The 6,749-nt window shown below is 36.4% G+C and overlaps 1 pseudogene across 1 annotated transcript; it reads right to left on the bottom strand.

Moving 5' to 3' along the window:
• Window positions 1–5,130: 5,130 nt before the first annotated feature.
• Window positions 5,131–6,066, bottom strand: LOC147885245 (uncharacterized; annotated as a pseudogene). Its single transcript, XR_015543539.1, has 2 exons — window positions 6,041–6,066; window positions 5,131–5,905 (listed from the first exon to the last, which is right to left on the bottom strand). The product of XR_015543539.1 is annotated as an uncharacterized LOC147885245 (transcript).
• Between the last annotated feature and the right edge of the window lie 683 nt (window positions 6,067–6,749).

The raw sequence follows: 6,749 nt of genomic DNA on the forward strand, positions 1-6,749 counted from the left end.
TGAAAATTTTTATGAAGTAGTGCCTACTTGAAGGAGGGCAATGATAATATTGTTTAGAGGTTGCTTCAAATCGCCTAATTGCCTTGTGAGAGTTACACATTTAAATGCCTTGCTTGTAGAAGCAGCTATTAGTTCGGGAGATAAGGTTGAGCGGCCTATGAGGGAGGAAGGTGAGGAGAAGCCGAGGGTTGGGAGAAAGGGATGAGGGGCAAAGCGAGAGAAGCTTATTTTCATTTTCAGAGCATGTGTTATTTTTAGAGCTTCATCACTGAGATGTGGTGCATGGACATTATCGATCAAAGAGTCACTGGTCAACTCGAAGTAGATTCAAGTGACTTGCTGGCATGGAGAGCACTTACAATGGGCTACGGTTTTCTTCTCATCCATCCCCATGGTCCTAAAGTTTTGCATACTCCTGAGCGTTGACTCCTCGGCCTGCTTTTTGTTATGTACATCATCACTAAGAGGACCTGCTCTTCTGTAGGAAGATCACGTGATGACTTTGCCAATGCAGGGCAATAGCTCCCAAGTTACATGAGAATTTGTTTAAGGCTCAACATTACACCTTTCAAGAAGAGGGAGTCCTCTTATGGTGTTAATGCTGTGTTGAGGCTAGAGGGGGGCTAGAGCCATTCTCTTTGAAAATGGCAACTCTTCCATGCAATGTTTACAAGAATACGAGCTCACCATGCTGAAATTCAAAGGGCTCAAATCCAAGTTTGACCATGGGAGTTGCCCACAAACCCATTCAAGATAAAATCTCTATCATTTTATTGGGACTTAGTATGTCTGAATGATCTGCAAAATTTCTCACGCAAATGGAAAATCAGTGATGTGGATTGATTAGAGATTTGTACGATTCCTTGTCCTCATGTTTTTTGTGTAAGAATTAGCTTACGGATGATCTAGGACATCTATGCACTCATCGATATTACAATTCTTTAATGCACTCATGCATAGAGATTTTGGATGTTTTTGTTGGGTAACGTAATGATGTAGTGACTTGTGTGATTTCAAGTGTGTAATTGATCGAGATCTAGTAGATTTTTTAGTATTAAGCAAGGCATCATAGGCATACAGCTCAATACAGTAAGCTTTGACTTCTTGATAATTACTTTCATAACAATGGCATCGTCAACAAGTACCCATGAATCAAGAAATCCAAAAAAAAAATATTGGAAGATTATCCAGAAGTCTCTTGATGAGAAGAATATTTACATACAAAAAAAGGAGATGAAATGTCAAGCTAATATAGACACACAGAAAAAAAATCAAAGTCGATCCCATCATCCGATCTTGAAGTGCTACACTTATATGGTGAAGGAAACTTTGATTTTCCTTGCATGTAAAAATAATTTATATTAATGTAACTGAAATGTATTCTTGAAAATGTCATTTACATTCCAACACTACATCTAGCAATTTATATATATAATTTTAATAAAATCTAGACTAATGATTTGTTGTTCAATAATACCATCTTTTAATATCGTTTCCATTTCAGACGTGTTTTTTGCATCTTTTCAAAAAGTGAAGCAGACATACAAACTTGGTGCATACACGAATTTGGATGCTCAACTTACAATACAAACACACCCATTGAGATTTAAGTAATGTGTCAATCTCTTACATATTCGTGATACTCAATATCGGTGCTAATATTCTCGATGATTCCAATCTCGGCGCATGGGGAAGGGCCCGTTCCCTCGGATTATAACTCTTTGGGGAAGGAAGTGTGTCGCCTCCCCGCCCACACTATGTGTGCTTATATAAAGTATAATATATATATGTATATATATGTTTTGAATTTTACCTTGTTTGTTGACTTTTGCTTTTGCATATTCTAAATTCTTATCTGTTTCTATGTTGAGGTACTCGCAAGAAGGGAAAGCTTAAACACACACAACATTTGCTTGGACCTACTATTGCCTGCTTAGTTTAAAGTTAGGTATTTCCCTTTCTTCAAAACACACGATGGACGTCCATCCCAAACTTTGCCATTGCCACACCGCAAACAGACCCAAGAACAACTGAGGAGTCAAAACTTACAGAAATCATATTTTTCTTCTTTCTTTGTGAGCCATGTGTAACGAATATGAGCCCCTAGATTGATTTTAGCCCTTGTGAATATGAGCCCTTAGATTGATTTTAATTAATGTCAATTATGAAGGTTTTATTCAAATAGCATAAAAACTCTTGGGTAAAAGCATATCTTTCCTTTTTAAATGTAAAAAAGGAAAAAAGCATACAATTCTAATATTCTCAACTTACTTTTTTCAGTTCAATTTAAAATATTGTTAATTTAAATTAACTTATTATAAATTTCATAATTCATTTTGCCTTTCCCCTTAGGCAGCCTACCGCACCCTAATTTTTAGGGTATGTCTTTTCTCTGAGCGTCTTGGTCTGAGCACATTTTTCTGAGCATGGCCTATATTGTGATTTCGTAGACAATTTTATCATAACATCACACACCATTTAGTCATAAAGCTACCCCAAGAAGATACTATATACATTTCTACCCCACAAAGATGCCGCTAACATCACACACCCTTTAGTCATAAAACTACCCCACAAAGATGCTATATACATTTAATTACATTTCTTTCCAATAGTATTTAGGGCTTATAAGATCCCTTTATTCACAAAGCTACTTTTCATGTCTACTTTATTTCAACACCCTCCACCTATATCATCCATCATTCATACTATCATGATAGATAGTGATTTATCGATGAAATGATTGCAAGTCACATGGTGAAGAATTTAGGGTGCAAATTTGCATGCATCTATGCCGAAACAGTTATTAGTTGCATCAAGGAGATACTTTAAGATTCAATTCACCATGATGGTCATTTGTACACAACTCATAGTTTTGACATGCAAACCTTAACTAAGATATGACATGATTGTCACATCTCTAGCAAATAGAAAAAGTTTTATGAAACCAACATGCTCAAAATTGAATATGTGATATTGAGATTAATATTCATGGGTACTCACATGATGTACTAATAGTTCTTCAATATGATTACTACATCTCTAGCAAATGAAATAGGTGCAAGACACCACAAAAGTTATGCATGTTTAATACTAGGGCATCACAAGCAAAATGAATTGCTTGAAGGGAAAAACTCATGTCAAATCACTAGACTCAATCTTCTTTACTGATGTCATCCACATAGATATTGTGATGATGCCTTCTCTCTTTGATGGGGGCATTGAATGCAATGTCATTACACATCATCTCAGCCATAGCACTTGCATAAGAAGGCAAAAAGCTAAAATAGATCAATCAATATCAATGCCTCATTGATAATAATATTCTTCAACAAATAGGTTTAAAAAAATAAAAGACGAGAGTAACATACTTACTGGTCATCTGGAAGATTAACAACCATTTCCATATCTTCGGAATCATTTAGAGTCCCATGGTTGCTTAACACATTTCCCTTTCCTTTTTGCCCATCCAAAAATGGTTGCAATATAGCATTGCAAATGTTAGGATCATTCTCAATAGATAAGCATGCTCTCCCAGAATGCACACATGCTTTTTGCATAGAACCCAGTCCGAGCACCTAAGTCCACCACATGTCTAGAAATTGGACACAACAACTCCAAGAAGTACAACATCATGCATGGAGCCTTCTCCAATGCACCTCTCCATGGAATACTCTCTCCATGTTTTATAGTCTGCTCACTTGTTGGTAAATAATGATGAAACAAACTACTTCCAAAAGCAATGCCCAATTTGGTACCAACCACGGAAGCATTTCCAGGATTACAAACACAAGACATACCAGCCCGATGAAGAAGGCATAAAGCCACAACATCCACCTAAAGACAAGAAAAGAATTAAACTTATACTTAGTACAAGCCATTTCATTATACAAGAGCATAAATTCTTTCAACAGGTCATTGTTATGATCAATACTACCAACTTTGATTGTACAATATGTATCCAAGCATTGCATGTACATTCGACATGCAAACTCCAATCTAGTGATCCTAGCATAACGTTCAACCAAATGAAGAACATGAGGAGCACACATAACTAAGATCTAGCTAGAATCGGAAACAACTGTGGTTGCTACTAGCAAGGAGTAGTGTACATGGTCCTCTGTTAATAAATCCCAAGATGGAGACGTGGAATCCTCTACTCCAAGAGCTTCTAGTTGTGTAGGCAGATCAAGAATGACAAAATCTGCACCCCAAGAAATACTTCCATAACTTGTTCTCAAATTTGAATCTGACCCTAAGATTATGAGGGTTGTTAGTTGTGTCTCCTTTGAGACCTTTGCAATGGAGATGTTATACAACTTTTCCAATGTGACAATGGATGATTTGTCATCAAATGGGAGGCTCTAATCTTCACCATTTGTTGGTTTGACAATAGACAAAATCTACATATAAACAATACATGTAGTCGTCACACTCAACTGTATTTTCTGATCATACAATACATGCATATATCATACCTTGATCATTTTCTAAACAAACATCATATTTACATCCTTTTTTAATATTATGAGTTCTTTCTCAATCTCAAAAAACACATGAACACTTTAAAAAATCAACTTTATGTTAAGAATCATTAAATTAACCATACCTTGATCATTTTTCGACCATACTTGAGATTCACATCCTTTCGAATACTTTTAATGCTTTCTCCATATCAACAACACTCAAATTTGGCTGAAGTTCCTTTAGATTTGCCTCATAATCTTGCTTGTATAGTGGCTAAAATATATTCCAAAGAAATGAATGAGTACAATGAATTAGTTAGTTCTAATTCAAAAGACATCCATGACAAATGGTATGAAACTTACTACAAATACCATTCTCCCTAGCATCAGAGATGTCAAAGGATACCAAGTACTTGATACTTTACTGCTTTCATTTGCCCAAGTGTCTTTTTTTCTTCCTCAAAAAAAAGTGATAAGTACTCATTCTCATCACACAAACACATTGTCTTCATGTTGTACAAATAATCCTTGAGATTTGTTTTAATAATTGATGTTTCATTAAGGCTGAAAAATAAAAAATATATAGCTTCAAACATATTAAGAATTGTTCACAAGACCCCTAAAATCTCGAAAAAAGGTAACACATATAAGCAAGAACTCGCACTTACAGATTGAACCTTTGAAGAGCAGCTATTAGCTTCATTTTTGTTTCTTTCTCTGGAGTAATAAAACTTGCTAAAACTCGAATATGCCATGCCTTTGATGTCTTGAATTTCTCTTCAATTAGAGACATCCATGCAACAATACGGTGATTCCCCTCCCACACAAAAAACATCTTTCGAGACAAAAATGACCAATCAGCATCATCAACAACCTGTGCCTCAAATTTTGCATTTACATCCCTCCAATAAGAATCCCATGATTGTTCAATTTCATCTGTCACCTCTTGTGAAACACCATCCGGAAGTGTTGTAGATAAAATAAACATTCCTTTTTGTTGAATATATTTTTCTGCCTCTAGAGCTTGCTTTAGGCTATCCATATCAGTTCGTAGGCCTCTCACTCTTGTGTTTACAACACAACGACATAATGGGATCAAGGGAGCAATCTTTCCAGGATTGATTGCAAGAGATTCAATAACATCCTTCCGCTAGCCAATATCAAGTGCAGCAGGAAACTCTTGCTCAAACTCCTCATCTAGTTGTTTATCCTCTTTCTTTCTCTTCTTAGAAGATTCCTCCACAATTATAGTAGTGTCTTCAAAGTCTTCCATCTCCTTATCCTCTTCAACTCCAATTTCAACCTCTTTTTAAATCTCTAAATTTGGTGTAGATTCCACTTGCAAACTTCTCTTGCTACTTGTCCTTCCACCTCTCTTGCCTCCTTGTTCTCCTCTTCCACCTCTCCCCCTCCTCTCAGAAGTTTTTATTTTTACCATCCTGCCAATGTGACACAAATGAATTAAAAAAAAAAGTCATTGCATGGCATAGAATAGACTTACAAGGTCAATTAAGTCCCAGCATTACTTCAATAGCATACAAAGAAAGCCCAAGAGGCTTCAAAATAGAAAATACCTGAAGCTTGATCGTGATGCTACTAATTGAAGCTGCACTTGGCGAGATGATGGGGCTTGAGGAGACTAGCAGGACAACAAAAGCATAGAAAGAAAAGTATTAAGCATACAAGACCAAAAATATCTCGAATATACTGTGTTGTGTCTCCTAAGGCCTCCTCGTCTCCTTGCCTCCCCCTCCTTGCCTTATTTTCATAATAGTGCATGTGTTTAAAAGGGAAACTAAAAATTCTCCAAGTGCTATGCGTACATATGTCAAACTATCATGTGGTGTATAGGAATACCACGTGATGTGCCCTTAAACCACATAGTGTATTTTGTTTATATAGCTTGGTATATATGTTCACTGTGCAATAATGATCTAGTCAACAATTTGCAATGACTGACTAAAAAAGACATGTTTTTTTGCATTTTATACATCTTTAATTCAAAAAATACGTACAAAAAACCTCCCTAATATCACAAGGGAGATATTGGGGAAAAGCACCAAGAATCTTGATCATTAAACTCCTATTGAGTCTCTTCTACTACTCAAAATAGGCAACCAACAATCATAGAAGCCTTGAGAGGTATCGAACTTCAAAATATCCAAGTTGATGCTGCAAACATAGTATGCAAATCATAGAAGCCTTGGAGAGCAAGGCGAGGGAGGGAGGCAAGCGAGGGAGGGAGGGAGGGAGGGAGGGAGAGAGGCAAAGCGAGGGAGGGAG

This window comes from Dipteris shenzhenensis, chromosome 26 (assembly GCF_047967505.1).
Source record: "Dipteris shenzhenensis isolate YYH24624 ecotype China chromosome 26, Dip_SZ_1.0, whole genome shotgun sequence".
Taxonomy (NCBI): Eukaryota; Viridiplantae; Streptophyta; class Polypodiopsida; order Gleicheniales; family Dipteridaceae; genus Dipteris; species Dipteris shenzhenensis.